Raw genomic sequence first — 12,584 nt, 5'->3', positions numbered from 1 at the left:
GACACCAAACTCGAAGCTGGCATCAAGCACGTAGCAACCAACATTCCTAAATTCTTGGCCATAGAGACTCTGAACGTACACTGTAACGTGGCCGAAGGTATGATCACGAAATCTTCGGACGGATTGTTAGGAAGTCACAAGCAGACGGGAATCATAGCCACTTTCAAACCAAGTTCCGAGTTCATGGAACCGATCATCTACACGCCCTCTTCGCCGATCTATTTTTCAGTATGTCGCAACCGCATAGACGACATAGAGTTGGTGGTGACGAACGAGAAAGGAGAGGTGGTGGATTTCGCAGGTGCCACTACGACGGCCATCGTGGAGATCAACATATAATAAATAACCATACATGTAAAATGGAGCAAATCGAAAGTTACGAATTGCAATCTTTCCCTCCCAACCGTCGCACGTTCGCCAATCTGAACGAAGCGAACAGGGAGATCGAATACGACGTGGACGTAGGCGACGGGTTCATTCATCCTCACAGAGCGGACCTCTACCTTCAATTCGACGTGGTGAAGAAGGAAAGCGGAGACGCGTTTCCCGCAGCAGCAAACTTGATACTCGTGGACAACTTCGTGCCTCACCTGTTCTCGCAGGTGGAGGTGAGGAAACACAACACCGTCATCGACAGAATAGATTATCCAGGCATCACGTCGACGGCAGTGGGAACGTTGAAATTATCCAAAACGGACGCAGCGTACTACCAGGCCGGGGGATTCGAAGCCGGGACCAAAATATCGACGAGAAGTCACACGGTGCTCTTTCCCATGCGTCTGCTGCCTGGTTTCTTCTCGGACTACAAGGAGATCATGTGGAAGGGAGGACTGAGGATCACGTTTCGAAGAGCGGCCAACGACAACAACGCACTGATGCGATACGCTACTTTGGGTCCGGACGGCACCACGCCGATAGCCAACACTTTACCCGAAGCAGCAAAATGCGTCATCCGGAGCATGGAATTGAGAATGCCGGTGGTGGAATACGAAACGAATTACGCCCTCAAGTACAAAGCGGAGATCTTGAAAAGTCCGCAGGTGCCGATTCACTTTCACGGTTACCAGTGCGTACAGAAGGTGGCATCGGGAAGTCACATGGAATTCGACGTGACGACGCAGTTCAACAACATACAGTTCGATATGCCAGATTTCGTCGTAGTGCTCTTTCAGACCGGGAGGGACAAGAATCAGGAAAAAGATTCCAGCAAGTTCGACGACTGCAAGATCAAGAACATTTATCTCAAGAATGGACGCAACGAAGTGTTCCCGCGCGAGAATTACAACCTCGACATGACAAAAAACGATTACCTCAAACTTTACGAAGCGTTCTCGGCTTACAAACGCGTGACCGAGGGAAGCGTGGACATGTACTACACGCCCAGCGAATTCAAAGCACGGAGACCCATGACCGTCATCAACACATCTAAGAGAAAGAAGGTTGTGGTCAACGATCGAACCAACATCAAGGTCGTCTGCGAGTTCCACGATGCCTTGCCCGAGGATACCCTATGCAGTGTCATCCTGATTGCAGAGAAGTCCTTCGCCTACGACGTGAAGAACGAGAGGGTCACAGAGCAGTTTTAACAAGTTTTTAACATCTTTTCTTGCACAATAAGAAATTTTTTGTACTAGCACAATCAGTTACAATGGCACAATACGAATTTCACTAGTTCAGATCAGTTACAAATGTCAATTTTATTAGTTATCAGTTACAATATCTTTTTTTGCACTATAGCACGAGACAATCAGAATTTGCACAAAATTTGTTGTTGTTTTTACACGTGAAAATTAACAATAAAATTCTTTATTTTTTTATCGTTTCAGATGCTGTCGAAACATCAAAAACACATACACACACTAGAAAAAAAAAGCATGCAACTTTATTTGTAACACACACATATTCTCCATCTTCACCAAGAAAATATTATAATAAACATAATTATTTTTATCTATATCTCACAATAAAACTCTATATCCAAAAATATCACAACATCAAATAACACTAGAGTCGTTAGTACACGTTGCATGCATTACGGACGTCCTCTGTAGAGTTTCATGGAAGTTTGAGAAAAAAAAAAAAAAAAACACGTGAAACTCTACAGAGGTGCGGTTGTAGATAACCGCAGCCATTAGAAAACTTTTACTTTTTTGGCTGGGCACCACGCACCCTGGCGAGGTTATAGGGGCCAGGTATCCTAAAAAACAACAATTATTATTTTGTTTGTTTGTTTGCGTCACAATACACGCGCGCGCGTGTGTATGTGTGTGTGTGTGTGTGTGTGGCACATCGTTCCCCCGAGAGAGAGGTTTACAAAGGTCACGATATACAAACATTGCCGGAGTTGGAAAATTACGATATGGCGCATTCGTTTGTTACTGTTGTTAGCTATAGGTTTTTCTTTTTTTTAGTCCTTGCCAAGTAAAAAAAAAAGGTGTAGGTAGGAGTTGGTAACACTGCGAGAAAATGGAGCTCATGCCTTACAAGAGAAAACCATTAAGACGATCTTCACTTGATGACGTTGAACCCGTGCAGTGTTGCCATCCATCCATCTCTCTCTCTTTTATGGTAGTGTCGGTTTTCCTTGTTTAGTGTGTGTAGGTTGGTAAAAATTGCTTTATGCACTGTAAAGCAAGCCTCAAGCAAAGTTGCCAGCTCCTTACTTTAGGTTAGGTTAGACCAAGGAAAAAAAGCTGTAGGTAGGCTGTCGGTTGTTTAACTCTTCCCTCTCTCTCTCCCCTCTCTCTTTTTTTTTTTTTTTTGTAAAAAACTATGGCAAAAGTACCAGTAGGTTGGCAACCTTGCTTTATGCACTGTAAGGCAAGCCTCAAGCAAGGTTGCCAGCTTCTTGCTTTAGGTTACGTTAGACAAAAAAAAACCTTGGTGATTTTTTCGAGTAAGATGTTGGCAACACTGCGAGAAAATAGGGCTTATGCCTTACAAGAGCAAACCATTAAGGCGAGCCCCACCGAGCTTTACTTTCGGGTGTAGTGTTGGCAACACTGCGAGAAAAAGGTTGCCAGCTCCATGCTTTAGGTTAGGTTAGACCAAACACCTTGGTGATTTTTTCGAGTGAGGAGCTGGCAACACTGCGCCATCAAGTGAAGATCATGCCTTACGAGAGAAATCCATTAAGGCAATCCTCATTTGATGTTGGTCAACTCCCCCACTCCTACTACTGGTTGATTATTTCAAAACAATACTTGGTACGAGGCTTATTATTTTTTATTAATTTAAGCACAATAGAAAACCTATTTTGACGATGTTTTTGTCGATTTTATACTATTGCAAATCTGTGTTTTTTCACCTCGTACTTGGTATGAGTGGTACGAGGTCTACAGTTTTTATTAATTTAACCACAATGGAAAACCTATTTTGATGATGTTTTTGTCGATTTTATACTATTGCAAATCTGTGATTTTTCATTTCATACTTCGTACGTTTGTTGAAACGTTTATATAAGAACGATGGAACGTTCTGTCATCCTCACCTTCACGAATAGTCAAACGTAGCATTCATTCGCTGTTCATATTTTCCGTTCTTAAATTCTAATAATTATGTATTTTATCTAACAATAGATTAAATTAAATACCAAACATTATCGAGAAGCAATTCTCAAGACATTATACTAAAATATTAACATTATAATAAGTGTCCTCGCATAGCCATTTCAGTCTTCAAACTGCTTCCAACACGGCTTCCGCTTGCTTTTCAATAAAATCTAAGTTATGTGCTGTTCAATTTACGGTGCTAGCATGTCTCACTACTACACAAAAAAATCCTACAGAAGTTTATTTTTGCTAGAGGTCTGAGACTCACCAAAACCCATATAATACTAACTATCCTCATCGTTGCGATGTAAAAAGAAACATGAGTGCCTGTGTTGTAAGTAGAAGAGCCAGAAAATCGCATGTCACAGCTTTCGACGTTATCTGTAAAAAATAACAAGAGCAAGGATCATGTCGAAAATAAACTTGTAGAATATGTCTGCATCCATACCTGGATCAAAAAATTCGAACCATGTCTCAACCCCTTGTAACTTATTTAATTATTTACGCTTGTGCTTGTATTTGCTCTCTTCGGGTTTAAGAAGTCTAGAGTGTTTGTTAGTTAGTTGTTTCCCGCTGCACTATTTGAATTTTGAATAATCATATGTTAGTTATAAACGCATCGTTGACATCCTGTCTGATCATATATGTGTTTGGGTTGAAGCTTCGTATCTGCCTGCAACATTTATTTTCTTCTTTTTCTTATCTGCTTTCTATATAGAATATTAGAAACAACACATTTCCATTAACAGTATTTCATGTTATGCAAAACATTTAAGTTTATACACCATCAGAAGTGTGATTGCAACAACGTTACCACTACGTCATCCGACAAAAGGTCAGAATCGGTATTGTTATATTTTATTGCTCAGGTAATTTCTTTTTTTAAATATTTACAGCTATAGGTGAACATAGTAACTTCAGCCCTCAGAGTCGTAAACCAACAAAAGTACACCTCTGTTAACTACCTTGTGTGGGGGGAGGGGGGGACAATTGTAGCTGTTGGTGCAATACACTTTGAAGTTTTGTTTTCTAACACACATCAATTTCATCATAATTATCATTATTCATCCTCATCGTCGCCATTAGCCAAAATTGACTCTTCTTTTTTACAAATTTTCGCACTGATATCCGTACACCCTGGGCCTTAGCAGATTATCAGAAATCGTCTGAAGTTTGAACTCGTGACCCCTCCCAATACCGTTGCAAGTTTATTTGTGATTGTTCTCCTTAATTATTCAAAGTATCTCACTTTCATATTCAAATACACACAAGTGAAGGGGGTTCATATCACATTAGTGATTTTAAATTGTATTCTTGGGGCCATGCACACACTTTCTAACATTGTTGCCTGATATTAAAATAAGCGAAAACACACTGCTATGCTTAATAAAAAGAAACATCCATTCATTGCCAGATTGTACAACTGTATAGTCGATTTTCATAAGCCTCATCCATCTCATTCTAGGGACTGCATATTTTGTATACAGTTTGTAGTGGCATCACAACACAGGTTATAACTCATTATTAAGTCTGTTAAAAAAATCGTCAGTCCATATGGGAATTCTTGCTGTGAAAGTTTTATGTTTAATCTAACAGGATTCGAATCCCTGAGGGAGTCAAGAACTGAGCTCTTGCATTCCACGTTAGCAAAATCTTTATATTTATAGCCTCAATTTACTAATCGGGAAATTTGCTTAGTCAACCAATCAGCACATTCACATAACCTCCTATAGAGAAAGGGGGTGAGGGTCATGACATTCCTGAGCTAGTATTATTGATGTAACATTCTTAACAGGTTAATACCCACACATAGCTGTAAGTGCATCAATCTTTACGCACACACTTAGGAATGTTTGGAATGCAAAGACTTCTTGTAACAAAACAAGTAATCAGGAAATTCCCTTTAGACAACCATTCAGCTCAAATCACACGACCCTCTCTCTCTCTTTATTATAAAGAAAAGGGAAGGGCATAACATTTCCGAGACAGTATTATCGATGTAACATTCTTAACAAGTCAATGCCATAATGTTTACACACATACATAAGCACATCAATCTCTACACACTCACACACACACATACACACAAAAATGTTTGGAATAGAAAGAATTCTCAAGAAATTCCTCTTAGCCAAGCAAGTTGTTACATAACCCTCTCTCTCTCTTTTTTTTATAGAGAAAACGGAAAGTCGTGAGATTCCCAGGCTAGTATTATTGATGTGACATTCTTAACAAGTCGACGTCACATCTACACACACACACACACGCGCGCGCGCGCGCGCGCGCACGCACACTCGGGGAATGTTTGGAATGCAATACTATTGATTTGTCTGAGTAAAAACAACTAGGTTACATGAGAATTCTTGCCAGCATTTCTGTGTCGCAGAAGTTTCTTTGGAAAAATAATTGCAATTAAGAAATTATTAGCTCCGTCTAGTTCGCTACACTTTTAGACATATGGTGGAGTGCAGGTGCATCCCAGCGCCAGGCAAGAGCAGTAGAACTGTGTTTTTGTGAACTTCTGCAAATATAAAATAATTTTTATACAATAAAATTGGAATTTAAGCTCTTGCGTAAAACAAATTTTCAGTTTTTACACTTGGAAAATCAGCTAAAATCATGATTTTCAGTTAAATTACACTAAGAGTACTCACTATGAAATTGTTAGATTTGGGGTGACGGCTGTTTGCTTGTACCCCCTCTCTGACTTCTGAGGAGCACTGCAACAACACGTCCGTACTCTTCAAACACTCTCACGATACTGACTGATCTGTAATGCGAAAACCGTTTAACTAACCTAAGCGCGGATGAAAACATCTGAAACAGTAAGTCAATCAGAAGACAACACATCATCGCATTACGTCATAACCAACAACACGCTAGATACGAGCCATCATAATATTGCGTAAACATTCTCAAGAAATGTGCCTGAATAAACTTAAATTACATAACGTGTGGGTGTGCGTGGGTGGGTGCGTGGGTGTTACGTACTTTAACTCGTAAGAAATTAGGACACTCGTACCAAGTGTGAGGTGAAAAATCACAAATTTGCAATAGTATAAAATCAACAAAAACATCGTCAAAATAGTTTTTCCATTGTACTTAAATTAATAAAAATAATAGGCCTCGTACCAAGTGTGAGGTAAAAAATCACAGATTTGCAATAGTATAAAATCGACAAAAACATCGTCAAGATAGGTTTTCCATTGTACTTAAATTAATAAAAATAATAGGCCTCGTACCAAGTGTTACTTTGAAAAAAATACAAAATTCAATACCGTCTTGTGACACACTTTTACTAAGCGTGTGAACCTCGAAAGGTTCGGGGATCGAACCTGGAACCCTTTAGATGAAAGTAATTATTCTATTGGGGGTTAGCGGTAGCTCGTAAGCTCTCGTTTGGCTGCATCTGCTAACTGCTGGAGGTACCTGAATAAACTTAAATTACATAACCCTTTATAAAATGGCAACTCTCTAGATTTGGGTTACTATGACCTTAAGTCTGCATTGGCAAAGGATGGCATTAGAAATGTGTATTACCTGTCTCTCTTTAGAAGCGTGGGCCGAAGAGTTTCTGAAGTAACTGTCACTCGCTTGCTGAAGTTCGCCTCTTAAATTGTCACTCAGCTTCGCTGCACTCCACTTCCAAACAAGTTTCTAAAAGTCTGCATCCAGCCTGAATCTCATCCCAAATCCAACTCACTCTCCTCTCTCCAAAACTCAAAATTCCCTTTTCTTCCTCCCGAACCACTCTCCTCTTCTCTTCAAAACCCCAAGACCAACTCCCCTGTCTCTCTCGAGCCAGATCCAACTTGCATTCCTCCTCATCAAAACTTATCCCCTTTTTCTCTCTCATCAATTTTCCTTTGCAAATATTGGCGAATGCTTTTCGCTGAGCTGGTGCTGAAGTTAACACTTTCCTATACTTCCTGCCAGGCTGCCTAGCTAAACGTAACTCGAAAATGAAAATGAAGGATACGTAACGGTATCCAGCTGGGCGAAAAATATTCCTTTGAATTTTTAAAACGTTAAGATAAGTTGCAGGTACATTGCCGGTTATGGCAATGCAGTCCCTTAGAAGGTCTATTTATTTAGTGAAGAAAAATAATAATACATTCACATCAGTGAAAATAAACACTACAGACTAATTCTAAAACTAAAGGGGAGGGGGAAAAATGCAGTTAAAATTAGATTTGGTTGACAGGTGTCAAGTCGTAATCTAATTTGGACTATCGAAGATCAAGACAAAAGCTCTGTGGGAGCAAACTAAAATTAAAGCCGAGATGGCAATCAAAAATGAGAAGTCCAATGCCATATTTCGTTCGTCTCTTGCATGAATGAAATGAACGCGTGCGTACTACAATATTTATGATGAGCACGCATACATTGGCTTCCAAGAAATGTTTATCAACACGAGCTAAGCTGTAACGTCAGCTCGGGTCAGAGAACTAAGTTTGATACGTCAGACACACACACCACTGAACTCGGCCAATCCTCCCACGAGAGGAGTTTCTTATCAGTTGTCTGCTGAACTGACGTCAGAATGGCCAAAGCCATAAGTTGTGGCTCCACCCACTAAGCATGTGGGGGGCTAACACCAAAACACTAGGAATATGGGAGCAACTTCTCACGCCACAATAAATTGCAAGGCAATTTGCACTAATATAAGAGGATCCTGGTGAATATATATTGTATCGAAGCTCACGCAAGTTTCTCCGTCCATTGAATCTCTCTGAGAGAATAATATACTATGTATAGATATAAGTACCATCTTCCAATAAAAATGAGAGAAAAAAAAGATTGTTGAAAATATATCATATTATAGTGAATAATGCTATACTGCATTACGTATTAAAATACCAAAATTGTCCAAAACCGTCCATTAAATATGAGTAGATATTTGAATACACACGTGATAAGTAAAAAAACCCAACTTAGTCCACTACAAATACATAATGAGCGGAATATTAAAATCAAATGTCCATTATATGTGTATATAGCTTGGTTGGTAAAACAATAAAATCCTACAGTCCTTGCTGTACGGCGTAAAAGTTCCTATGTAAGGTCCAGAATGTTCTGAAGACACGAGAATGCACTTGCGTGTAGTATCCACTGCATTCCATGGAGTCCGTGCAAAAGTGTTTGGAACTGCGAAAACCGGAACGAGGGTGTCACAATTTACATCCCAATCATCACGTGAGAATATCGGTCCTTTTGTAGCTTAAGGAACGAGAAGTGTTCATGATTGTCCCACTGGATGTAAAATTCCGGGTGAGGGACGTTTGATGACGTTTGATCTTTAAGATCGGCGGGTGAACAGAAGGAAGAATCAGTGGGATTAATTTGTGCTGCTAACTGTACTGTAGAATTAATCATCCAGGGGAGAATGCTGTTCACCTGACTAGGGAACCTAGCCTCGTAAAGTCTGCCATGCTGTAGAAGTAACAGCTAAAGTAGGTGTACTTGGCTGGTTGCATATGCCTGCACTCGAAGATGGTAACACACTTGTGGTGGGGACCGTACATGAAAGTAAATCTGGTCTTGCTGCGTACGGGCGTCTGAATGGTAAACAAATCGAAGGATACTGAAGATGGGGTAAGGTGTCATGTTTTCTTCTGGCCACTTGAAACTTGTAGGCTGGGACACATGACGGGAAAAGTGTTCATCCACTGCATCACTTTGAGCTGGAATGTAGTTCTGACTGGAATTCCAGCGGAAATAAAGACAGTACTTTTTGGAAAAGGGGGAGTGTATCCGCTGCATCTTGAGGGCTGGAGCGTAGAAATGGGAGAAAACTGAAGGTGTGCTCTGGTGGCTGGCACAAATCCCATCGGCCAACGGTCACAGTGCAGTCCTGAGTTCGAGGAGGTAATGCGAAGTACTCGGCGGGTTTATGTATGCCGGGTGAAAACTGAAATTGTTGACTCCACGAACTGAGAGGCGATGGTAATTGGAGTTGCTCTCTGAAGGTCACCGGCGCGTAGAATTCCAATGTTGAAGGCGTCTCAGGAAGTCTCTGCTATGCGATGTAGACGTCATGGAGATACGAGACATTATTAGGTGAGGATAGGAATGAGGTGGCCAATTAATAAAAAAAGGAACAGGGAAAGGCTTCCAAATACAGTCTTTAAAATCACAATAACCCAGAGTATGCCATTCAAATAAAGGTACAAAATCACTAAAAATGGGGCCTAATGTCAAATAAAATTTAATAACTAATAATAAAAAGCAATAAAGAATGTAAATTGAGTATTTTGAGAAAACTATCTCATGTAACGGGATTTCTGTGGCCAAAGATTGATTTAATTTCAGTAAAGCTAAGTTCATATCTGTCCACTCCGGAAGGATGATGTCAGAAAAATTGAGAGACAAATTAAAAGGTAGATTAACATCTGTCATTTTGACTGTCGTGTCTAGCGATTGGCGAGTGTGAATAATTTCATCAGCAAAAATAAGTTGATCGAAGTCATTGTAATGCAAAAACACAGAATTTCCTTCCAATACAGACACCGTGGTTTGACTATTGACATTGCCATGAAGAATTTGAGACAGTTTAAATTGTCCTTTACCAGAGATCAGAACACCATTCTGTGTTCGAATTCGTTGTAGCTCGGGGCAAGCATGAGATTTTATTTCCATTGCACAGGAAGTTGTAGAGTTATGGTAAACCAAATTCTGAAGACAAATAACGTTTTCCTGGATTGACAATTCGGCGTGTCTACATATATATAAAAATGAAATGAACTGACAACTATTGTCCACAATTTCCACTACACGAGGAGAGCCGTTATGCTGGATTGTATAAGTCAGTTCGGGTACTTTAACTCGTGACCATTTGTCCTGTCGAAGGGTGCCAAGATTGATTGCTCTGAACACTGGAGAAATTGAATTTAATGACAGATAAGGAGTTTCCATTAATAAATGGAAGGAACGTGAAGTCATATCGTAATTAATGAGATATACGTTGGACCAAGTGTAGAACAATCCAACGTCTGTCGTATACAGAGTGTTTTTGAAATCCGGATGTAAATTTATAAAAGTGCACAGCCAATGGGGAGATATCATATGATATGATAGTTTATTCGTTGCTATTTCGGCTATGAGAAAATCTACACGCTCAAAAATTCCAGCTGTTTGGAGAAGGGACAAAATATGACGCTCCGCTGTGTACAAATCGCAGAACCTGGCCATTAAATTTTTCTGCAAATCCAAAATTGAACGTTTAAGGATCAATAAAATGTTGTTAACTATACCAAAGGTACGCAGTTCATCTTATTTCATACGTGTGAGTTCTGCAGAGATCTCATGTTGATTTTCGGCGAGTGTTTGTACCGAGGACTGAAGGTGATGTATAGAGAAAGTATTATAAATTGACATACCCGCGCTAAATAGGTTCAGTCAATTTAGGATTAAGGAACGTTTATTCCTAGGCTGAGCGTCAGATGAAATGTTTGGAGTTAAACTACAAAGGGGTCTCGTGTCACCGACTACAAAACGGCAAGGAAAATAATTGGAAATTTCAAGTAAATAAGTGTCAATTTTTGCGTGAGACCCATGAGGGCAGTCGGCGGGGTCTTTGATGTCAATGTTCACATCTAGATGCACATTAAGCGTGGTATATATGTTGCGGTGAGTATGGATCAGTAGACTTTGTTTTTCATAGTGCAAGCCAAGTGATTGAATAAAAATCCAATCGCGGTCATCTGACGTCGTTAAGGGCAAGGTTGGGGGAATGGTGAGGGATAGAAGGAATATAATCCAACCGAAGTAAGGCATCCTCGCTTCGTGTCTGAAACAAAGGAGAATGAGACTCATCAGTAAATTTGCAAAATTGATGCGGTTGCTAGGTGTAAATTGCATTTCATATGACCAAGAGATGTAGGCGTGGAAAAAATGAAACAAACAAAAAAATCAATCAAAAATTTCAATCAAGGCTAATTAAGCCAAAACGGGCTGTTGTGGGGAATCCACAACGGTCCGGACGGTACGCCCCTGACTGTAGAGTCACTGGGACACGGGTAGCGACCGTCACGGTCAACCCTCGGTATCGATTCGCGTACCGTCGCAATATGCGTCGTGATGTGCGTTGCAATTAGCCAAAGGTAATAAAATACACGACGGTTTAAGAAATTGATTAAATTTACAGTTACGTCGTCTCTTAATATTGTCAGTTGAATTTGTAAATGTAATATGAAACTAAATCTGCCCGTGGACTTTTGAGTATAATTCTACGAATGTAAAAATAAGATATTTAAATACCTCGGCCAAGTCACTTTCATTTACGCACGAAGGTATTGGAACAGGCCGGCCACCCTTATGAGTACAGAAACAGTTCGTTGGAAATGATGATGAATTATAATCGCCAACTAGTAAATAAAATTCGACCGCGGCTTCGATGCGAGTGATGGCTTGAAGTGCAAGAAATTGTGGCGTCAGGATAATTCTCGTAAAAATTCTGGGGTGGGGAGATTCTAGAAGTGAAGCATGCTGGAATATGGTTCGATCTTTCCCGGCTGGGAGAGCAATAGAGTCGCCGCTAGGCAACAGATTATGCGAAGTCAGGAAAAGGTAACAAGAGATGTATTGTTCTGCTCAGAGTTAGTTCCTTGGAAAAGGAGCGGAGTTAGCCATTGTGCATTGTCATATTACAATCCTGTCATTGTATCAATTTTCACCTTTCGGCCGGAACTGTCCAAGGTTACTGGGTGTATGGGAACGCTGAATCGCAGCCGTCAGAGTTTGCTGGAATTAACTAACGCTGGTAAAACGGAATGGAGGAAATTAACTTGCAAGAAATGTGAGTTATTGCGTTCGTGCGGTTCTCCGCTGGGTACTAGGAGGGGGGAGGGGTTAAGAGAGAGAGAAAATTGTAAGGAAAAGAGAAACGTGACGACGCTTGCAGAAATGTGTACTCAACCGTGCACCAAGAACTCGCGTGCAAATCTGGGGTGTAGATATAATGGAAACTATAAATTTATCACAATGAAAAAGATTATAAACAATTTATATTGGCGCGTAAATCAATTATAAATC

Source organism: Lepisma saccharinum, chromosome 2 (genome assembly GCF_977018435.1).
Source record: "Lepisma saccharinum chromosome 2, izLepSacc3.1, whole genome shotgun sequence".
NCBI classification, from domain to species: domain Eukaryota; kingdom Metazoa; phylum Arthropoda; class Insecta; order Zygentoma; family Lepismatidae; genus Lepisma; species Lepisma saccharinum.
The sequence above is the reverse complement of the archived record's forward strand: the minus strand, read 5'-3'. Positions refer to the sequence as shown.